The 25,116-nt window shown below is 35.9% G+C and overlaps 1 long non-coding RNA gene across 1 annotated transcript in view; it reads left to right on the forward strand.

Annotated features, from left to right (window-relative positions):
• Positions 1 to 534: 534 nt before the first annotated feature.
• Positions 535 to 25,116, forward strand: part of LOC137856166 (uncharacterized) — a 91,346-nt gene continuing 66,764 nt past the window's right edge. The window contains exon 1 of the long non-coding RNA XR_011096244.1: positions 535 to 594. This is a non-coding gene — a long non-coding RNA (uncharacterized lncRNA). The remainder of the gene's footprint in view (positions 595 to 25,116) is intronic.

Here is a 25,116-nt window from a genome sequence, read left to right on the forward strand (position 1 = left end):
ACCCGTAGTTGTGGTGTTAAACTTATTCACCAAGACTCATGATTATATCTTGAGGATAAACCGCTAAGGAAATACTTCTGAATTCTCCACGATAATGGCTTCTCCTGTAAGAGTCAAGCTGCATGAAGCAGGGAGGATATTTTCCTGTTGTATTATCTCACTGAGAAGTGCAGCTCAATGCAAATAAACCATTGATTATTTCTGCAGTGGTATTATTTACGGCATAATAAAGTGAGATGGCTATAAATACAGAGCTGTAATACTGACTGCCTCATCTGGTGCACTCTTTCATGTATTTAAAAAAAATAATAATCAAAAAAGCCTTGTGCACACAAGCTAGCAAAACATTTGTTTCCAGACCTTACTAATTTTGTAATTCACACTGAAGCCAACACCCTTCCCTGACAGTAATTGGGCTTCTAATTAAGGATTTAAGTCTGAACACATGCTTTGAACTCCTGGTTTAAGACTACACTGTGTGCTGCAGCTAGGTTATATATTTCCCCCCAGGTAGGGTTAGCAGTAAGAGTTGGTTGCATTTGTTTCCCTGTGTTAGAAAGCAAACTGAGAGCTCTGGAAGAATCATGTTTTCAGGTATGATAGTGTGGCATACAAATACTTTTGTCATAGGTGCTTGAAGTTTTTAAGATTTCTGTTTTGCAGGAATAGTTTTCTAGCATCTCCCTTATGAGGACAGGCTGAGGGAGCTGGGTCTCTTTAACTTGAAGAGGAGACTGAGGGGTGCCCTCATCTTTATAAATATGTAAGGGGTGAGTGTCAGGAAGTTGGAGCCAGGCTCTTATCAGTGACATCTATTGACAGGACAAGGGGCAGTGGGTGCAAGCTGGAATGTAGGAGGTTTTGCTTAAATATGAGATGAAACTTTTTTGTGGTGAGAGTGACAGAGCTCTAGGGGGACTGCCCAGGGCCTTGTGGAGTTTCCTCTGGAGACATTCAAACTCCCCCAGGATATGTTCCTGTGTGACCTGATCTAGGTATTCCTGCTCTGACAGGGGATTGGACTAGATAATCTTTCAAGGTCCCTTCTAATCCCTAACGTTCTGTGGTTTTGTGAAAGAAGTTTACTGATTAAAACTAAAGGGGAAGAAATGGCCTAAGAAGGTCAAAAATGGATTAGCTAATCTAGCAGATGGCTTTCATGCTGGTGTTCCTTAGACCTCTTTTAATGGTATATGCAAATATTTATCTTGTTTTGGCTTTGCTTTGTACAGAAAAGTAAAAAGCATCAAGAGGTTAAACAGAAATTACTGTTCAGGTTAACTTAATGCTGTTCAATGAGAAAATTTAGACTGCAGTTCGGTTTTAATCTGAGGGAACTATATCAGAACATTTATGTAGTTAGAAAACATAAAGCAGCAAATTCCTAATGAAAATACTGCTTCTCATCATGGAAAACTAGCTAATTTGGTTTTCATCCTAAGTGAAATTGTCATTAAGACAAGGTATGTGTATATCTATATATATATATCACTTTGTATCAAAGCCCAATATACTGAATAACTAATATTATAAAATTATATTGGGCAGTAATCATGTTTAGCATGACTTTTTTTCTTTTTCATTAGTGAGTAATGAATTTTTGGTCATGTGTAGAAGTCATCTGTTAGCCTTCCTTAACTATGATATGAATTCAGTTGTGAAGTCCAAGCCAAAACCTTTTGTTATCTTGAATTATTTTTAAATTTTATTTTATTTTTAGCCATCCTGTAAATTAATTACTCTTTAATACTTTGAAATCATTGAAATTTTGGTGTTTTTCCTTGCCCCATTCTCATATTCTTATGAATGCGATACTTTCAAATAATCCTATGTAGAAAAGCTTCCACTGTATTATTTTGCCTATTTTTAGAGGGCATTGTTTAAACAAGTAATATAGGTCAGTGCTACAAGTGTTCCCAATAATTTCTCAGCTTTGCAAGGAGAAAACAAATTATCCAACCTGTAAAATGAATTTTTTGATTCTGGGTCCTACATATGTTATCATTGAGCAAAAGTGAAAGGAGTTTAAAAGGGATTGAGTAGATGGAAGTATTATTTCCTTTCCGATTTAAATTTATAAACTACAAAGCTAGTTTACTATCCAGGCTTTTTTTTTCTCTGGAGAGTAGTTGGATTAAAATAATAAATACCATGTCTGGCATGTTCTGCATTCTGCATCAGCATCTAATTTGATAATACTTAAAAATTAACTTTGCTTTGGGACCTATTTCAGGGGCGCTGATGTCAAAATCACTTTTTTTGCTACATTTTAGGACTGCAAGCTGAATTTCTACAGCATTATCTGTGGGTTGCTAATTGGTTAAAAATATATCCTGTCTCCCCTGTGATAATTTTCAACAGTGATGTAATGATGTAAAATACGTGGCTGAAATCTCACAATTTCTTGTGGGAACTTTCCACTGTATTTCTTGAGCCCTCTTGATAAGGCCAAACTTGCATAAAAAAAAAAAAGTTCATGCAAGACAAACTGAATTACTTTAAAGCAGGAAGGAGAAAACACTTTAAAGTAGCATGCAAGGACACACGGCATTTCCAGACTGCAGATCAAGTGAATATAGTAACGTGCTGGGGGAAGAGTTTCTCTTTCATCTGAATTCCTGTGAATGTACCAGATGCCAGCTTTTTCTTAATATGATGAGTGAGATTTTGCAGCCTTTGGAAAGGTGAGCATTCAGGTTGACAGGCTGCCCAGTGTATGGAAGAGATGTGTCAGTAAACAAACTTCAGTGGTCGCATGAAGTGCTGATACATGAGTGAAGTCAGGTTATCGTGGTTTCAAGGTGTTATACAGAATAACAAGGACCTACGTATTCTTTTTGAAGAGGAAGTAGGGATAGAAACTGTTGATTACTGAATGTCATATCTATGAATATTACTGTGCTATTTGAGGTCACTTTTCAGAAGAAAGTTGGAGGAAAAGCCCTCTACAGTCTGTCTAACAGCTTTCTGAAAAATAGGGAGGGGAGGGGGGAAAAAGGGTGTAAACTCATTCGAGCAAGTATTTCTTTGGGTTGTTAAACTTGGTCATATTTCCCTCTGAGGTTTTCCTCTTTCCCTCAGGGACTGCAGTGCATGTTAGTATATCTGCTTTATGACACAAGGACAAAAAAGAAATGTGCCTCAAATATGAGGCAAAAAACAAACCCTGTAATATAAATGAAATGGAACATACTGATTTTTTGAATGTGGTTATTCTATATTGTACTTTATTCTATCTTGAATTTATTTTTGAAGAAATATTAGTGATGTTACCGTCATCTAATATATATCCAAATGTCATAATGGTGTATATATAGTGTGTGCGGGGACATGAATAGAGTAACATTTTCAGCATATTTTTTCAGAGTATAACTTTAAAGCATCTTGCATAAACAGATGAGATTAAAACTGTGCTTTTCATCAGGTAGCGTGTTTTTCTTTTTATGGAATACTTCATAAATATTTTTACTCCAAGTTACATTTCAAAGCAACAGTGATTTTCTTATTTTTATTGTAACTTTGTTGTTTTTGTGCTAAATTGAATATTTACTTTCCCTGTGCGTACGTATATTAAGTTAGAAGTCTTGCATTTAAGTCTTGAGCTTCATGAAGGAAACAAATGGTAATGTGATGTTTTATGCCAATACTAATCAAATACTACCTACTAGTCATCTTTCTTGCTTGTATCATTTCTGGCATGTACACAAAGCCTCCAACATTAATTCAGGCATACTGGATATGTATATTTCAATGCCTGAGAGTATTTCCTACTACTAGTGTTGCATACAAACACAGAAATGTGCCTTTTTTTTTTAAAGCTCTTCCTGATAGAATGCTACCATTCAGCAATCCTTTATGTGAATGCAGAGCTGGTTAATGGGATCAGGCTGAAAGTGTTGTTTGTAATGACATTAATGGAGACCTCTGATTTACAGTGCTTGAAGAAGGAAGTGAAAACATCTTATGAAGAAAGCTAGAGGATTGCTAAGTCATCTGTTTCAGAGAAGCATCGCATGCTGAAGTGAATTCAGCAGTCTGTGTAAAGGAGTGTGGTACTGAAAGTCCTGGAAAACCTGTGTACTCCTAGCTTATGAATTTAGCCTGCAGCTCTAAGCTGCTCCTTACTGAAGCAGCTCAGTTACTGTTTAGTGAAGTGACTGAGCTGTGTTCAAACACGGTTTAGGAAAGGGTTGTCATTTCTGCTCAGCATCCTTGACATGCATTGTCAGTAATTTCTGCCAGGGTTGGGGTGACAGGTGGGTTCTGTAACTGCAGTCTGGGGCCTTTTTTGGTTTCATCCTATGACAGGCAAGCGTCAGGGAGTGATTTAGTGAATAATCATGTAGCCAGTTGTATATAAGAAAATGTGTGAGTTTTTTGTAGCTCATCGCCTTTATGCTGCTTAAATACTATACACATTTATAGTCTATTTCTATATGCATATACTACCACAAGTCATTAGAGGACATCTTCCTCAGAGATCAGTCCATCAGCCTTGCACACACCAAACCATCACAGAGTCCTGTATCACTCTGTTGCATGATTCCTAGAAAGTGTTGCTCTCTGCCTGGCACAGAGGTGAAACAATCCCCAAGAGCAATAAATTACTAATTAGCCACATATTTTCATGAAATATTAACACATTAATCCTCCTGCATTGTGCTTAATGCTGCTAAATGAGTTGGTAACTGAATGAGTGAGTTAAAGCCAATACGGTCTATGTAGTACAGCAAAGTGCTGTTCGACAGCATGATTACAAATTAGAGCAAAGGGTAATTTATATCTTCTTATGGCCTCTTCTTGGCACGTACCCTGATCAATCAATGTGTAATTTACCATACAGACTAGTTGTGTGCATGAATGTGAAGTGGAGATGTCACTATTTGAGCTTGGGTAAAGCTGCTGCATGAGCTTAGGCAACTTTGCATGAGTCATGTGCTGTGGCAAAAAATATCAAGGGAATAAAAACCACATTATGTCCATGAGCTTTCTAACATGATCTATAACTCCTAACACCACTCAATGATCTTTTGTATTCATTGATGCATAGTAAACAAGGGACTCGATTGAAAAAAGACTTCTTCTAATCTATAGCTGGTGCTTTTTTCTTTCTTGGAAGAAAGATGTCCAGGCTGTTTTGTTTTTCAGGTTTGTTGTCAAAGCATACCTTAAAATGGCAGTTAACTTCTCAGCCAGAATCCATAATTTTTTTTTTGTTTGATTGATTAGCAGTTGTACTGCAGCATTTACCCTGTATCTGGAATTTGGGCCATTTTTTTTCTCCTTCCTCTCTGTTGCTTTACTCTTCCTGCAGACACTAGGAGGGATACAGGAGACAATCTGCATTTTATCTGGAGGCTTTATAAAGTGAATAGTGACAAGCCAAATTATTGCTAATGCTAGTACAGGGCTTATTTGGGACTAAACTCTGGGCTAAACATGGGGTGGCAAAAATCTCTCAAAGTATGGGCCATTTAATGCTTTTATAGAGAAAATGGTCAGTCAGTTTAGGAATAGGGAGGATAAGGAGTCGGTATAGGTCTCCAGTTTGTGCCAGCTGACACTACTGACTGATAGAAAGGATCTTGAAGTTTGCAGGTAGAGTTTCACAGTCTCAGAATGTGTCACACTATTTCTAAATTTCTGTGTTCACACATTAAATCCTCAGAGATGTGAAGTCTTTCCCTCCCTTCACGGGGAAAAAAGTTTGTAGCAGAAGAAAGGCTTTTTAAATATATTTTTTCTGTACTGGAGTGTGAGACAGGATGGGAGTGGCCGGTAAGATGCCTGGTGGCACTTATGTGAATCAATACTTTCACACATGATTAGAATTCTGTTCCTTTGCAGGAAATCAGTTTCAGTTTAAATATACTAGTGGGAAGAGCCTGAAATGTATGTTTGTGGGGGCAGACAGAGACAAGACAGTAGCTAAGAGACAAGTCATAACTCTGAGGGCAAAACATGGCAAAACTCCAGTAGCTCAAAGTTTCGTGACCTGCATACCTGGAAAAACAGCCACAAGCCAAAATAACAAATCTGATGTGAAGCTTGAGGAGCAGCTATGGACAGGGAGATCAGTGGTTATTCAGACAACAATGTCTGGTGGAGAAGCTTCTAGTCATATTCTTAGCACTTTGAGAACATGCATTAATGCAGCTTTATGAACTTAGCTGCCAAACAAATGCAGCACCACGCCTCTGTTCCTGAAGGGTAGAAATAAATATGGAAGAGGGCTGATCTGAAAAGCTCTCTCCTTATATGTTTCTTTTATTAGGTGAAAGGTACAATACGTCTTAACCTGTGCTATAACCATATGAATCCTTTATGATACAGTTTTCACTCCAATCATATGGGATCAGCTGAGAGGATGAACTGAGCTCAGAGCTGATGCTCTTCTGGGAAAATCAGTCCCACTGTCACTTCACTCCTTTGCTATTTTAACAACCGTTTCTATTCATTGTTTCTCCATTTGAGTTTGACTCCTATATTCACGGCTATTATTTTAACATGCACCTGAAACTCCTGTGACTTCTGCATATTAGAGATAGAGCACAATAACTTGAAAACTTGTCAGTCATGGCTGAAGTAATGTCATAACAAAGACAAGAAATAACTTCTTTGCAGAACAGTGTGGCTTTTTGAGTATAGCGTTGAGTATGACCTGCGTCCTTGAGCAAGAAATTCTTTTTCAGTGTTAGTTACTCATCTGAATGACACTGACACTAGTTTCTTTGTAAAATGCTTTGAGTTGTGCTGGTAAGAAGTGCAATTTCAAAGCAAGGATTCATTATTATTCTCTTTTATGCTGCACGATTTTCACAGAGCTGCTGCAAACAAAGGAATTATTAAGGCTTCTCGAGAGATGATGCAAGTATCTATTCTTATTCTAGTCCCCCATAGTGAGCTAGGCTTCAGCACAATTAAGAAAGGGAATTGGTTACCTCGTTTTAAAATACGACTCACTTCATTCTGGGGATTTTTATTTCCTTAACTCAACCTTTTTTGTGTTAGTCAGTATTGTGATTGAAAAGATTTTGGAGAACAAGCCCACAATTTTCCATGTTGTTTAGTTTATTATTAGAGGGAAAACATGAGAGGGATATTTTCAAAGTTTTTTTTTCTTCCCCTTTTGGAAGACTAGAAGTTGTCAAACCAAGCAATTTTCTCATAGAAGTGGTGAAACAGGCCCTCTAACATCTTCTACTCTAGGATGATTCTCTAAAGTAGGAGAAAACAGTCTCTTTAGCGGAGAGACTTCATGAGGTGCACTGTTCTCTGAACTTGTGGCACTGAAGATGACAAGTGGCCTTTCTATTTTGTTCATGAAAAAAAATGTCAGTAGTTATGAGAAACAGCTATCTCCATTTAGGCTTTGAAGATCATTTTGTGTTAACTATGGACTTACGGCCTAGGATCCAAGAAAAAGCTAAGCTGACTCAGAAGGAGTCACATACTTACAGTGAAAACAGGTGGCGTGTTTGCCTAGGCAAAACCCGCAACTGAATTGGTATGTATGAGGACAGGTTCCATTTTAACTGAAGGTTTAGAGCAATTTCATGAAACTATTATTATTGGTTTAAATGTAGAGAAGTGGAAGAGTTTGAGTCTTGGTGTTCTACATAGTTTATGGAAAAAATTCTGTACATTGGTGTACAGCATAAAAGTACTATAGGATAGGAGATGTCCCAGTATTTCAAATTTTTTAGAGAAACACTGTTTACTTGATGTACGTACAGAGCAGAGTTCCTGGGCATGAGTCCCAAGAGATCTACTTGGAAAGGAAAGAATTATCCTGTAAGTGATTTTCTTTATTTTTGAAAACTATGCATCTCATCAGCGTTGATGGTCACTTAAGCAGGAAATCACTCGTTTTTGTGGCTTGTACTCATACTGCTGAAAATTTTCTGTGCATTTTTAGATGTGTTCTTTGCTTAGATTCTGCATTATTCCTTGAGTTTCACAAGCTTAAGTTAGACCTCTTATTGGCCTGAGCCTATGAATATATTGGCCTCTATGTGCCTTTGATCTTGGAGCCAGTAACTGGGTCATTCAGGGGAGAAGAACTTGAAGGTATTGAATGGGAAAGTAAAATGGTTAAGTGGAAAGTCCTGAACAGTGACTTTTTAGTGTGTAAAATTTAAACTTACAGCTAATAGGGGTGCTGTTAAACACATATTGCAGTATTTCTATGCTCCTTGGTAGTCTTAAAAAAAAAAAAGTCTAAATTCTGGGTGTTGGACTATACCATGATGTCTTACAAGTTAAGCATGCACTTCTTGTTAAGTACGTGACTTTTGAACAGTTCAATCTTGCAAAACTTTGTTTCTTGCACCTGGCTTGAATGCACGTATCTATTTGAATTTGTATTAATTTTGTTAAATTGCCAGGGGGTGGGAGGGGAGGAGGGCATTAAAGTCGAGCAATAATCACTAAACATTATTCATTAGGTGAAAGTTCAGAATTACAAATACTGTAGGTAGAAATAGAAGGAAGAAAATCATAAATGGAAGATGTTTCACACAGTCAGTGGTCTGTTAAACTTTGTGGTGCAAGTAGAAGTGTTCTCAAAACAATAACTCTGCTCATGTCATTGTGCAGTATGTCATCTACACGTACCAGCTTTAGATTGCTTTGATATTTGCCCAACGAGTCTTCCAATTTCTCTTCAATGATATCTGAATTATTTAAAGGTTCTTTCCTTTTTTTTTTTTTTTGCTTTCTTTTCTTTTAGAGAGCAGGAATTTAGGAATCACTTGGCAGTGTGACCCTGACCATTAACATATAAATAATGTAAGCTGATCTGTACTTTGAGGGAGATGATTGGCTCTGTAGAGATATTTGAACAAATGTGTTCACTACTTAATCCTCATCCATATGAAAAGTAATCATACTAGAAGCAGCCTATGGAAGATAAACTAATAAATCTTTGCAAGAACTATAGGTGCCTGAGATATTTATTTTGAGAAAACAGTGAATAAAGGGTATGTATTAGGGAGCAAAATATTGTTTGATAAACCTGTCATTTCTATGTGCTGAAAAAAATATGACTCTTGGGGACTTATTGATCTTATTGATGCAGAGATGATGGTCATTTTTATTTTAATAACAAATCATACTATGACAGATTCAAAGGTATAGAATACTTATTGAATAACATTTACATTTAAGTTGTTTTAAATCAGAGAGGTATACTTGAAACTGGATGCTTGTGTGCTTGGGGAGAGAATATCAGGGTCTTAAGCCAAAGCATATTTCAGTGACCGAAGTGTGACAGAAGTGCAGGGCACTACTTATGTGACACTTTTACTTACTGGAAATGGATTTTACGTTCTAGTTCCTTAAATTAATTATTCAAAATGCTGAAACAACTAAATTTGGTTCATTTGTCCATTGACTTAGAAATGGCATGACCTACAGTGTGTAAAGCCAGGCCTTTTACTTCCATTTGCAGCTCTCCAATGATCTGGTCTGAGACCTAGTCTTGACTTGGTTTCCTTCCTTCTTTGACCTTCTTTTTGCCTTACATAGAGATTACCATCTGGTGCAGATGATGTCCTCTCTTATTAACAATTGCTGTCTATGGTGCTTTTTGAAGGCTGCTAAGTCCACCATCCAGGTAAAATGCTTTTATTTTGTAAATAAAAACCCATGAAAGCTGTTTCAGGTTTGGCTGGAAGCTGTGTTCTCACATATTATTTGTGTTAGTAGATTGCCAGATGTTCCAGATTGGGTGCCTTGGCCTCTGGATTGTTTGTGACAACCAAATTGTAAAGGCTCATGCAGAAGGTAAGGAACTGTACAAATTAGTGAAAGGAGGAGGATTGGTCATGTTGGAAGTCATTGCTATGTAGGCACACCTAACTGAACTGCCTGGTAGGGTACATTCATACCACAAGATATTTCTTGTGCTATGAATGTATTGTGAATAGTGAGTAACAGCAGTGAGGCAGTGTTATCTTGAAGGTATTGTCTCAAGTGCTGCTTGCTTTTAAGAGCTTCTGTTGAAACCTGAAGGAAGAAGGTGCACAGAAGGAAGAGTCAGGAGCAAGATCTCACTAGTTACCACCCAGTAGTGAAGCTTGGTAGCTTGCTATTGCAGATATTTTTTTAAAAAATAAATTTCTCAATACAAAAAGTTGCTTCCAAACAGGCCAGAAACTAAAGTAGTGAATATACAATATTTTTAAAGTGTCTTATGTGATTAGTTATTGGAGTAATTCCCAGTATATCAAAGGACTAATGCAGTAGTTAATTTATATAGCAACCTGTTAGTACACTCAGTCTTTGGAGAGCTCAAAACATACTAGCAAAGGGAGTATAGAAGAACAGCACCTGGCAGTAATAACTTGAGGTGTTTGGTCTTTAGAGTACTTTCAAATAAAATGTTTAGCCGCTGAATCTTGCCTTGTGTATCACAGTTTCTGGAGTTCTTAAAATTCTGGCACTACAGGTCTTGCCTTAAAGTTATGTTAAATAAGCATCTAAAAGCATGGCAATTCTGCAAAGCATATATTTTGTTCTCATGGGAATGCTTAAATTCATTAAATCATATCCTTTTTCTGCATAGAGAGAGAAACACACATACTCCTGTCTTTCTTTTGTCTGGACTGATAGGTAAATCAAGACAGGAGCTGTCAAGAATCTGAGTCTGATTATTTCCAGATAAAAATCAGCCTTACATTGAATTTTACATTTTTCTTGTGTCTGGAGTCACAGTTTTCCTTAACAGAAAACTCTGCTGTTAATAATAGCAATAGCTGTCCCAATTCCTATACTTTTTTATTTTCCCAAGCCAATTGATATTTTAAGTCTGATTTAGGTATTAGATGCTAGTAAGCATTCTAACTGGATTTATCAAGATAAAAACTAGGCATGTATTCACTTTGTAGTTTTCTGACTGTCTGGGATTTCGGTACAATCATAGCTTTCCAATCATAGGCTAATTTATTTTGATTCTTCTTTTTTAATGTAGATTTTTTTTTTTGTTTGTTTTGTTTATAATCCCATTAAGTGATGGTTAGTAAAAACACTGAAGACTTCCAATTGACAATGCAGCATGAGGCTTTCAAAATGAGTGACCCAATTTACATGCAGGACAAAAGCTAATTTCATTGTGATACTGGCTTTGAATCCAGTATGCTGAGAGAGACCTGATTTCAGGTTTGCATTAAAAACAAAAATAAAGCCTTAAGCCACCACTAAAAATATAATATTCTCTTGATTTTTAGTTAACCTTCAAACTGACTTAGTGTCTCTAAAAATGTTTCACCTTAATTTGCACAGAATGAACAGTACATTTCTTAATAAAACACAGAACCCTTGTAATGATTAGCAAAGCCTGTTTTTCATTTCAGTCACTTGCTAGTAATATATATATGTGATTTTGTTTCTGATGTGTGTTGTGCTTCTGAAACAGAAGAGGCCATCATTAGGTGAAATTCTGAAGACTGCATTTCTTATTGTCACATTATGATGATTTCCTTGGGACTGCTTACAGAAAGAAATGGACTGATGCTGGCAGCTGTATTTGTGAGATTATCAACATTTTATTTGGTTTGGAAAAATAGAATTTATTTCAGCTTCCAAAAATTGTAAATTCCCTGAACCGCAGAGCTTTTTTTTCTGTCATAGTACTGTGTATATAACTAGATAATTTATGTAGAAAGAACAGGTTCATGTAATTACAAATAAGACTTGCTGAATATAGTGTTTCATTTATTTGAATAAAAAAATGCATTGCTTCTGATATGTGTATTTAACTAACACTTCATACAAGGAACTCAGAGTTTTCACAAGAGAATAAAGAAATTTTCAGAAGATATATTTTGTAGGATTGCAGCATATTAAGACCGACTTGTAGCTGAATAACACTGATTTAGTATTCAAAATATTTGAAAATGATTTGTATTATAATAGCAAATGCTATGTGTCACCTCCCTAGTTTCAGCAAAAATTCAAGTTTAAAAGAAATTGAAATACAAGCAGCGAAGACGTGGAACTACAATGCTAAAAAAATAAATATAAAAAAAAATCAAGTACTAAAAATATTATTATGAAAATGTATTGCAAAAGTTTTAAAAGGAATTGTAGTAGATAATGTTTAAATGTAGGTCAGCATTGTTATTTTTACTATCTTTTAAATATTTCTACTTAAGCAGGAATATTAAATCTCTATCAGAAAGCTCCATGGAGAACTGCTGTACTCCAAACTCTACCTTTGTTTGAGGGCAGTAGGGTGGCACTAGCAAAACTGCCTTTTTCCCCTTAATTTCCTGGTAGGTAAATGTTAGTACACCTTAGGAAAATTGTTGAACTTCTCAGCTGTGAGGAGTCTGAGGAGGAAGGAGGAGAGGTTGATATTCTGTTGAAATGAGTGCAATGAACCTATATGTATGGGTGCCATGAAGATGCACCCATAGCTGGTGTAGGATCACTGTGCATTTAGCATCCTTTGGAGAACAGGGAGGTTGAAGTAGCTTAAGAGAGATGCCATTTTCTCGGAGCTCGTAACTGAGAATGTTTCTCTCTTGCCTCTATTTTAAAGAGGATTTTTTGAAGTGTTAAGTAGGATCTTAATGAAGTTATTTGCACACACCATATTGCAAATGGTGTACAAAACTGAATCACAGAATGGCTGAAGTTGGCAGCGACCTCTGAAGATGACCTGCTCCAACCCCTTGCTGAGCAGGATCACCTAGAGCACACTGAGAACCCACATGGATGCCATCCTGCAGAGTATCTCCGGAGAAGGAGACTCCACAACCTCTCTGGGCAGCCTGTCCCAGTGCTCAGTCACCCTCACAGTAAAGAAGTGCCCTCTCATGTTGAGCTGGAACCTTCTGTGCTTCAGTTTGTGTCCATTGCTTCTAGTCCTGTTGGTGGGCACAACTGAAGAGACTGGCTCCATCCTCTCAACACCCTCCCTTCAGGTATTTATATATATATTGATGAGGTCTGCCCTCAGTCTTCTCTTTTTCCAGGCTAAACAGGCCCAGCTCTTTTGGCCTGTCCTTGTACAACAGGTGCTCAAGTCTTCTAATCATCTTAGTAGCCCTTCTCTGAACTCACTCCAGTAGTTCTATGTCTCTTGTACTGGGGAGCCCAGATCTGAACATGACACTCAACTTAGCAATTGCTTCTCTGCTCAATTTTATGTAAGCAGAAGACACTAGATATAAAAGAAAACGGTAAATTTTCAGATTTGTTACACTTTAAAATGACCATTAGATTATTTTTTTTTGTCAGGTCATAAGCTTTTCGGTAATATAAAAGGGAACAATAGTGCACTCTTTAGACATGAGGACACACTGTTTCCTATAAATGTAGGTTCCCAAGTTTATTCTAAAATATGGAGTCAGGATAGGTATGAATGAATGAAATGAAAACAGCACAAACTTTTTTTCACCACCATTGGGAGCAAGATTCCTGTGGTAAAGTTTCATGATGCCAGTATGATCATAGAATAATCAGTACATTTAATAAGATAAATGTACTTATGTATTGCTTATTGTATTGCTTAATGTTTTATGTATTTTGTATATTTTGCTTATGTATTTTTTTTAATTTTGGTGTCACTTAAGATAATTGTTTAAATGTAGCTGAAGATTAAAGAGAAGAAAATTTTAAAGTGACATGGCCAACCATTTCTTCCTCTTGCGTTCATGCACACACACACACAAAGCCTTTCAGAAGTTGGAATAAAATCCAGAGATCCTTGCAAACTTTTGAATTTTCCTTTATTAAATTAGACGTCCTTTGAATTCAATGGCTTTTGTAATGGTCTGTGTAAACATAGATTTTGTACTCCTCAATGTTTTAAGTCCATAGCAATGCATGTTAGCTACTCTTTATCAGCCTCAAAGGCCAATCCCATTTTACCCTTGATATAGAGCATTTGTAACACAGATGATTGCATTTGGCCAGATTTTATTTTTAAACATATGCAGATACCATTATGCAATTTTACTTCCTTCATTAGATTGTGGACAAGCTGATCCTTTGACGGTTGCTTCAGTTATCTGGTCAGATGACACTTTAAATGCAGAGGGGGAAAAACACTGGAGTGGATTTCAGCAGCCTGCATCAGCTTATGCTGATGTCTAGCACAGAGGCGGGCAGGTGGCTGGGAGTCTGTGAGCAGCTTGCAGAGCCATGTAACTGTCCTACAGCATTTGGTTCTCAACAGCTGTTTCTTTTCTATGCTCCTTGGAAGGATCAAAATATCAAGATTTAAAGATTTCTTTTTATACAAGTATCTTTACCTTCAGTAGACAGACTGTATTTGCGTGTGAACGTCTATGTTCCTTCATGCCATGCTTAGGACAAGTCAGGTTAACACAATTTCTTTCAGTAATTCTAAAGATTTATTTTGGGAGCAGTGTGTTGAAGAAATGCATTGGCAGATGGTTGATAAATATCACTAAAGTTGTTGCAGTCGCTGCTCTTCCCCAGTACTACTTTTTGTCTGAGGATTGGATTTCAGTATCACATCTGACAAGTTAGCATGCAGAGTGCTGTCTCTAACCACATGTTTTAGGTGTCTACATTAGCAATATATGTGTGTGAATAGTAAATTATTCTATTCAGTTATTATTCCTGATGACTAGTAAATTATTTTAATGACATTGACTATTCTATTCATGCATTACTTGAAAGTGATTGGAAGCAAATAGCTGTCAAAAGGCTTTGCAGCTGCAAAAAATTACACTTCTACTTTTTATTGTATTCCCTTTACCGCCAAATAGAATATTACTATTTCTATCTTTCCACTTGATTCAGCCAGCTGCCATTCACGCATCCACAGACAATTACAATGCACTCCCATCATATCCCAGCTGCCTGTGATATACTATTGTTTTGCAGTGCAGTGTGTACAGGATAATATCTGAATATCCATCTCCTGCTGGTAACTATTCCTTCATAGGCCACACTTTTTTTTCTTCCAACCGAATTGAACGTGATGTACTGGGTACCTGACCGGAACATCTTTAATCTAGGATGATCTTTGTAAGATCCCTAATACAGAGTTGTCTAAAATGAGTATCTTACTAAAATTCCCAAAAAAAAAAGTTTCAAAAGTGAATTAAATAAGGTTTTACTTTGTAGAACTTCAAACAAATCACCATGATTTTTGTAATGAACATATTACATCACTTACATGATTACATACAGAAAACAAATTTGTTGCTTATTATAGCAAGTGACCTCTGACAAATGCCAATAAAGAACTCTTCCTAAAACGTGTTTTCTAAGAATGCGTTACTTTCATTTAATTGTGTTTCCTTTAATTTCATGTTCTGTTTTAATCATGAAGTGTGAATAAGTTTAGTATTGCTCTGAGTATGAAGAACAAATCATTAAATGAATATGTAGGAAAAGGGAAAATGGGTTGAATCTTACCAAATTGTGTCGTCTCCCCTTTCTTCTCTGAATGATCAGATTGGCAATAGTGCAACCCTAAATTTATCATACGTTTGTTGTACTCTATAAAGCAACAGGAAAGATGACATTGGTGTGTGTATGGAGGGGCTTTTCTATTTATTTTTTACAGAAATTCAGGTAGCCAGATGATAAGTGGCAATTTTCTTGTTTATTGTAGACATAGAAAATACTATATGCTACAGATTAAATCTGAACTCTTAAGTAAATGTGAAAGAAAAGTGACTATATCTTTAAGTAATCAAAGAGCAGGTTGAACTTGGCAGAGGGGTCCAGAGGTCATCTGGTCCAACCTGTGCCCACAGGCAGGGACACCTAGGACAGATTGTCCAGCCTCTGGACAATCTCTGGATATTTCTCTGGATATTAATGACTCCTTGGTTCAGGAGAGAACAACTCTCATGTAGGTACATGTAGTACATGGCTCATTATGTGCATGCAAGCAAATTCTGAGGAACTGCTAGCTTAACAGGGCACACAGCTGCAGAGTGGATCTTAATCAACTGCACTACTAATCTATGAAGAAGCTAGTGCAGCTTTAAATTGCAAGTCATTTTTTGTGGTATGATTTTTATTTTTAATTGATAGCTTTGTTCCAGAGAGAGAGAGAGTCAGAATTTTAAGACAACTTCAGCAAAACCTGAGACTTCTCTTTTTAACAGTGTGACAGACCTCTCCATCTGCCTGTTATTATCCTTCTTATGTGTTTTAAGCTTGCTTTAAATAAAAGCACCATCAGATATGGAAGTGATTTTTAAGTAATTTCAAATCAATTTCAGATCATTATCACTTACAGTTAGACTTATTTTGAGAACTGATATACTTTATTAGTAATACTTTGCATTATCCGTTGCTCTGAAGTTAACTTCTAATTATTAAATGAACTTTTTTTTCTTTTTTTGGGGGGGGGGATGGAATGTGCATATGCATCTTCTTCGTATTACATAATTATGGTAGGGCATTTTTTAAAGTACTTTTCAACAGTCCTTTGCTTTCAGCATGGTTTCCAAACATCAGCCAATTACTTTCCTCATGGTTGGCTGAGTTAAAATGTGCTGCTTCAGGTAGGCATGAGTTAGCACATACTTTAGCAGCATAAGATAGTTCCACATAGCTTCCACTTCTTGTTTTGTTTTGTTGACATTGAATTATGGCTTCAAAAATACTAGAAGTATTAATGTGTTTTTCAATTCCCATTTTTTCTCCAATTCTTGATTTAAAATGGCTTCTTTCATCCTTTTCCTCTTTTTTCCTCTTAACAGTTTTGTTTCAGGTTCAGATTATGAAGTTCAGCGAAGTCAGTAAATAATGTCTTTAGAATCAGTTGCTTTTAAATCAAATGGCTTTTATTGTATTTCACTTGTGTTTGCTGACAAAGGGCGACATCCAATTAAACCTACAAAGGGCTGTATTAAAAAGCAATGATAAATTTCAGTCCTTTCTTTGGCACTTTAAATGTAAGTAAAATCACAAGTAAGAATGAACTAGAGAGACTTCCATTGATTCAAAATACATTATTTGTAATTTATTTTTACAAGGATAGGAGGCATCTTCTTTGAAAAGAAACCCGTAGGTGATTTGAATAAACATCTGTTTATAATCAAATCCAATAAAACATTTTCCACAGTGACTGGAATAACACAGTAAGATGAGCTGTTCTGTTTTTTTTTTGTTTGTTTTGCTTTTAGACATTTGATACACCGTCTGCCACAAAAATGTGTGCCATTTCTTGATTTCTGTTGGCGTTGCCTTTGTAATAGCTCTGAGAAAGTGTTGCTGGATTTTTACATAACGTTATAGATTTCTCAAAATATTATTTTTATCTGGCAAGCAATACCCTCGCACAACCAATTAATTGCCACTGTTATTGGGGGTAATTAAGAAGATCTGTTTTATCTAAGTCAAAACAACTTTATTCAGAGATAATTGTAGTTGTGGACTGCAGTGCATTTGACTTATTTTTGTTCCAATTTGTGTAGACAACCCAATTAGTGGGTTTTGACAGGATGCTTTTTTGATTTTCCTGAGCTTGTTCTGTAAGTCATCTTCCAAGTGTTGCTCAGTGTTGCTCATCTTGCTCAGTGTTACTCATATATTCCTTGGGGTACTTCTACAAAAGCAATCATTTAGATTCTCATCACTTTATGGTCCACCCAGTGTTAGAGTGTTAGTAGTAAGTAGGCTTCTCTCACTACTGTAAATTAGAGGAAAAATTTGAAGGATGGATGTTAATTTACAATTTTGAAACAATAAGAGCTGGAGACCCAAGTAAAAATCCTAAATGAATGTGCTTTTTGTGGGTGTAGTTCATCTAATTGTATGTGCTAGGAAATGAACAATTTATAGACTAATTAAAACTTAAATGAGGTATTTGAAGTAAATTCAGTACAGAAGTTGAGATGCTAAGGTATTGTCATTATAATGACAATAATACATATTGTCATTATATATATATATTATATATATATAATAATATAATGACAATGGCATAATAATTACTCATTGTAAAACTGAAGACAGGATTGAGAGCCTAGATTTTAGAGATGTGTGCCTTCTCAGATAATTAAATATAGACTTTTTTTTTTTTCCAAAGGTGTTCATTCATCTTCCTTACTAATTCAAATTCAGGTAGAAATGCATAGTAACCTATAGTAACCTAAGGCATTATTTTCCTTTAGGAGTATAAGTTTGCACAATTTAATCAAAATCATGAAAATTTTGCTAAATAGCTATTTAGAATTAATTGAACATGTATCTCAACATGCCTCCATGCCCAAGTTCCCTTTGTTTTATCCCATGTACTTGCCAACATAGACTGCCTGACATAGTTCTCCAATTCACTTTGTTGTCTTTTGAAACAAAAGTTCATGTAACATGTTTATATTGATTATACTTTTGGGTTTGATCATATTTGCTTTATAATGAAGTTCTAATATGCTTCATAATTCCTCATGCATCTCAAGGGAATGGTATGAAATCCAATGAGAATGTAATAAAGATTCAGATAGTCGTATCCATACTTGAATACTAGTAGCTTTAACCAAATATATTCAAAAAATAACTGTAGTCTGTTGCTTTGTCTTGGAGAATAAGAATGAAAAGGAATGGTGGTTTTAACCATTATAAAAACCCCCTCATGAAGGATGCATTTTCCTTGCCTAAGAGAAGCTTGTGACAACTTAATGGAATACTGAAGCTTATCAAAGGTCTGCATGTTGAATATAAGCTTATAAACAATGGCCTTTTGTTTCAAGATGAATGCTTATAAAGCAGTTATGAAAGTATGCACCGGAAAAAATAGCTGTTCTTCCACTGTATTACTACGTGATCATTATACCCTGGCTAGCTATTTTCTACCCTCGTCCGTAATGCTCATGTTTCTAGAGGCACACATCAGTACTCGAAAATGCAGAAAAGGATCCTTTCCTTCAGGCAAAACTATGTGGCTTCATTTAGATAGCTACTTGTAGATGGAAATGTTCTTGACATTAATAGATCCTCAAACATTCTTCTAGGTAGCCATGATTTTACATATTAAATAATTTTTTAAAAAATAAGCTATTTTGTGAAACTTTAAGGTAATTTGAGAACCACCTACAAAACACTTATCGTGGTTCCTTATATAGTTCCTTTTATTTTAAGGATCAGGTTTTGAAATGTTTTCCGCATTATTTTCATGAGAATTGGATATTTAAACATTCATTGCACACACTAGCAACTCTTACTTACATTACGTTATCTCATGTACACAGCTCAAGTAGACACAAAAGAAAGTTGGTGAGAATTAATTAATCCATTTTTTTCACAATCATATCTGAGAATTTAATATCGTTTTCCTGAACTAATTTCACTCTTCCAAGTAGTGTTTCAACAAACAACTGATAGACTTTGCTATTAAACACACTGAAGATAAAGTTGAAGAAGGAAGCATTATTTAGTTTCCTTATATATCTTTGGTTCACTGACACCTTGATTGACTATGGAAAATACATGTGCTTGCTTACTAAAATATTTTGTTAAGGTCATGGTCTTTCTGAAAAACTTATATCAAAGCCTTTTGTTCTATTCTAAAATGAGAGTAATAATATTTTCTTTTCAAAACAGTTTGGAACTTTTTTGTTCTCTTCCTTTCTTAACTGCATTCCTCCAAAATGTTGTTTTGTTTACCTTTTTGCTGGGAATTTTGGCATTCTTGTAATGTCTTCCTGTGCTAATGCATAATTTACAGTTCATACATCTCTTTGTTTTTATAGCTCTGTGTTTGCCAAAATTATTTCTCCTACAATTTGATTTACAGTTAATTTCCTTAGGAAGAGCTATAATGCTTCATATCCCCTTCAGGGAGTAGACCGCTTTGTTGTTGCTTTTTTATTATTATTGTGCCTAGTCCTAAATTTCTAAGTCATATTGCCTCATCAATTGCAAAGGTAAAAGCTTCATTTCAATGGACTGTCACTGGGTAGGTAAAACCTGATCTATAGATCAACTTGAGAATTAAGGCTTTGAATTGAGAATTGGTGGAAAGACTGGCACTTGGGGGAATACACTCATGGTTGTTTGGCCTCAATGAGATAATGGGCCACTGGATGAGATGCAGACGAATGGCTCTGTCTACTATTTTCAGTCTGTCCTAAATAAAGTGAGCTGTGGTAATACGGTCTGAGTATGATGATGATGTGGTTCATTGTGGTTATTTGTTTAGTTGGACAGAATACATGCAGGACAGTGGGGAGCTGCCATGGCAGATTTATTTTCTCAATACTTGAAAGAATTGGGCTGCTTCATCTTAACAATGAATTTGAGCAGAACCCTGTGCCTTCAATTGCCTGTGAAAAACACAGAGAGGGAGAGTGGGAACTGGATTAAGATCATACTTACTTATTTGTTTTCTTCTTCCTTCCCATTGCACACAGAATAACTTAGCTTAGTGTACTTGCTTGGGAAATAGGGACCTAGTAATGCATAATTTGGAAATCCAGCCACAGATAGCTGTGACTTCACTGTATTTTTTTTTCCTGATATTTTTTCCTAAGTTAGAGTAGACAGACGGAGAAGAGGAAGTATATTCAGGTACGATTTATACTATGAGCAATTTAAAAATTCATTTGTAAAGTATGCATTACTTTATAAAGTTAAGAAATAAAGTTTTCAGTTTTACTTAAAATAGCATTTAGAGTTTAAAGTTTTCAGTGTCATTTGTTTTTATGTAAGCTTTTTGACTGTTTTGGCAGAAGCCTGACAGCATTCAGAGACATGACAATGATATTTAATAGGGTTGTGTCATCAGGTGATGCCAGAGGGATTATAAAATGATTGAGAACTTCAAAAATTTCCCTATTTTCCCTGCCAGTTGCAAAATTGGATAGACTGGTTTCTCCACCTTGTCTGTTTGTAGATGGAAGATTCTGGGCAGTCCTTTGTTCCTTACCCAAGCAAAATTTTCCTGTAGGAAGATGAAAATGGCTGTTACAGAACTGAATGTGAAATAGCTGAAGACCTCAGTATTCTTAAGCTTCATGAAAGATGATGCTTCAGACCATATTCTTTTCATGGGATGAGCTGTTAAGAGGTTACTAGGCTTTCTGTTTTACGAGGGCCTATTAGATAAAAAATAAACCCTGGCCTGTAACTAACCATTGCAATTACAGACTGGTAATATCCTACCAACTCTGGCCAGGCACGTTTGAGACATTTATTAAGTGAAGATTAAAGACTAAAAGCAAACCAAGAGGCCACATTAGGGGAAAGGTTTGTAATAGCTGTTGATAGCTGAGTGCCAACTATGTATGCTACACCTGACGGACTTTTTTTTTTATTTATGATGACTTTTTTTTTCTTTTTCCTTTGTCACTTCTTTTCTCCCCCCTCCCCTCAGACTGTAGCCATGTAGCCATCTGCTCAGGGCTGGACTGAATGTCTAAGTAACATTCTCGAACTGCTCAGTTGATCTGCATTTATTATAGGATGCCAAAATATGTGGTGTGCAGTGAGCTGTTATATCTCTAATATAAATTTGAACCAAGCGTTCTCCTTTCCAGGCAGACTCCTTATACTGCTAGGCTTCTTTATGTTCAGGGTACAGACAGTTCTCACATTTTGGTACAAGCTATACGCTACCCATGTAGCTCATCTTCTTAGAGCCATTCTTGCAGGAAAGCAGATGATTTTGGTGAAAAATGCAGATCTTTCCTTCCTTGTTTCTATTTAGTCCTTGTTAGCTGAAGCATATTTTACAAATTCCTTCGCTATGGTCTTTTTTAATGCTAGCTGTATCAGAATTAGTAAATCAGTAAGCTTGGAACTTGTGTGCACAGCTGCTAGCTCTCAAAAATCACGTGCACTCAAAAGAAAGCTGAGTGTAAGTCATTTCTCTGCAAGTGGAGGAATGTATGTATTGACAAGGGGTCATTTGAAATATTTTAAAAAGTAATGACTGGAATTTAAAGCAACAGCTGTTAAACTTATTTTATACCATACATACCAATCTTGGTATAAAACCAAAAATAAACAACAACAAAAATGAAGTTGAACAGCTCTTCTGTGCCCCTTCTCTTAAAACCTTACACAGCTTGAGAGCTTTTAGCACACGTATTCCAGGAGGGAGGGGGTTGGTGTGTAATTCTCCAAGCATATTGTGTATGCTTTTGAAGTATTATGACTTACATGTAATAAATGCATGTTCTTAGAGATGGTGTATGAATACTCACCTTGCCAGGCTATTTGCTTTTTCTTTTACCTAACAGTTAAACTAGAAGGTACAAATTTGCATGTGTATTTAAGCTAGAGTTATACATACATACATATATGTGTGTGTGTGTGTGTATATATATAAAAGCACAGGAGTGTTCTAGGAGTGGCTGATGTATATTGAGTATCCTTAGTACTTCTAATAAATATGACAGCTTAAAATCCTGAAAGAATTACAAAATTGGGCTCTGGTTTCTTATGTTGTAAATTATAGGCACCAGATTGTTTGAATTTAACCTTTCTTGTTGACTTTCATCTTATTTTGAATGCTGGGAAATTTAACTAAAGCTAAATGCCTGGAGATCATAATATTTTAGATCCTCATCTTGCCAAGTAAAAGAGTTTGAATGACCTTCTGAAGAACATATGAGAAAATTGCCTGCTGTAGATAACACAGTAACTGTGATCAAGGACAGAAAGGACATGTAATTCTTTATGGTGAACTTTTTACTGGCTAGTGGCAGTCTATTACTGATGGTTTGATGCTAAAATGAATATCAGACAGTTTCAGTGAAAACTTGATCTTTCACATCTAAGGAAAGCCATGTACCTTTTGATTAGTACTGCATCAGGCTGTTCACCAGAGATTCAAACTCTTGCAAACAAGTGCCTTTAGATAAGGATGAGTGAACTGGCATTTCTGACAGTTCAGTTCAGCATGTAGTTCAACTCATTTTCTTTGGGGGGTGAGAAGGGTGGACAGGGAGAAGGAACCAGTCTTCTGGAGTCTTTCAGTACAAAAGGGAATGTCATCTGTGCCCCTTTAATTAGCTTATATATTCTTTAATCTCAGTCAGCTTAATCTAATTGGACTAAAAAGCTTATTTACTTGAGTGCAAAGACTTTTGTTTACTGAGCATCTTGTTCATATGCTTCTATGAACACTTAGTAAACATTGTGCAGCATAAAAAAAAGAATGCAGGTGGCATAATGTATGTGAACCTGAATAAAAAACTCTACACCAATAGGGCTGGCTAATATGGCCAACTCCTGCTCTTTCTCACAGAGACTCCATACGTCTTTCAGGTACTTAAGCTTCTCTGCAGGCTGACCCTTCAAGCAAGTAGCTTTATGAAGGAAATTTCCATTTCATCTCTTCTGTTGTCTTTTGGTTGGCATTTCTGCCTGCCAGTAACTTTCAGACTTGGAGGGCAACAAAGCACTTTGGAAGAAATCCCAAGAAATCCACTAATTAGCTCAAGTCTCCTTGAGAAAACTTATATCAGAGATGAGACTTGAAGCCTGTCCAACCTGACTATTCTAAACAATATGTTTTGGAATATTTAATTGCTGCACATCTAGTCTTATCTGCCCGTATATAGTGTTGTCCAGAATACAGGTATTAATCCAGAAATGCATTTATTAGGCATGACAAGACAGTTGAATATTAACATGATTGATATATGTGGTAGATAGATTGTCGAACTTCTCATTTAAATTTTATCTTGGCAAGGTCCAGAGTATTGATCATGCTAGAAAACAAAGCTATGCTTCCTTGAAAATATTGTATTTTATTATCCATTTTTGTATGGATAGGTTGGCTGATGGGGTTCTCTGTAGTTGATGGAAATTGATAGAATTGATAGAAATAGATTGAATTGATAGATCTTTTGCCTACTGTTCCTACTGGGGAGGTGGGGAGACACACATCAGGATAAAGGTCTCCCTCTAATTTTAGTCTGTTTCTGGAATGAATTATCTGTGCATGATCAGTTATAGCATGACATTCTAGCACTTCAATTTTCACTGCAAGTCATTTTCACTAATGAAATAAACAGTATTTTCCTGTTTCCAATCTAAAGACAATACTGACAAAGAAGTATAGAGCTTTCCTCTTCCACTCTGTCAGCAAAACTTTTCAAGGTGGTAATTTTTTTACAGGTAATTACCATTGGAAAGACCTTAAGCAAGTGTAAGCTCTTACTTTCGTCATGAGTCATTCTGTGTCAATATGATCTTCAAAGAATACTTTGTAGTTGCTTATAGGTGACAGAAGCCTATACCTGGACTGGTGTGCCCAGTAGTTTTTGAGTCTTATTCTTGCTATAGCATTGCACACTGTTAGCTTAAAAAAAAATTAAAAAAATAAAAAAATCAAGAATGTCTATGATGTAGGTCCAATCTTAGTAGAAAGATTGTCTTAGGTATCAGCTGAGATCACTCCCTATGCAACTTTGAGTACAAAGAAATACATAAAATATGTAGCTTTTTGAGAACCAGTCTCCTGGCTGCTAATGGAGATGAAAACACTTTTCTACTCATATTTTACCAGTACAAAGAGATCAATTTGCTACAAAGATTACTCTGTGGACAACAAATCTGTGTGGAACATTCTAGTGTTTCATTCTTGTTCTAATGTACATGGATGAATGTACATCACCTGCAGTCTATGTATTCTGCTAATAATGCATACTTCTTACAATCTATGATGTAAATCATTGCAGTCTGTTCTTTAAGGTCCACTTATATCTGATAAAGTATTTTTAGAATGTATTTGTGTATTGGGTGATCAGTCAGGGAGATCCAACAGTGGTTTTCAGCATCATCAGCTTTGGAAAATAGTATCATCCTATTTTTATCCTTCTGACAAATACTAAAATTAACTTAACATGCTGTTGTTGTCATGGATGGATAACTAACTCTTGTTTCTTCTCTGTGAATATTTCTACCCAATATGGAACTGAAGGAGGGACTTTATGTTTGGAAAAGATAAATCTGTTTTCTACTGAACTTCAAAAGTCCAAAATAAATAGTACCAATTTATTAGTCACAGTATTCGATTTTTCACATAGAAGCTTTATTTTTTTTTTACATTATTTAAATCATGAATAAAGTTTGTAGCTGTTTAAGAAATCTTATTTGAAGTTTTAATTCCTTTGTAGAATATCAAATTAATTAAATGAACTAGTGTTCTGCTATCAGCACAGATAT

This window comes from Anas acuta, chromosome 4, assembly GCF_963932015.1.
Source record: "Anas acuta chromosome 4, bAnaAcu1.1, whole genome shotgun sequence".
NCBI lineage: Eukaryota > Metazoa > Chordata > Aves > Anseriformes > Anatidae > Anas > Anas acuta.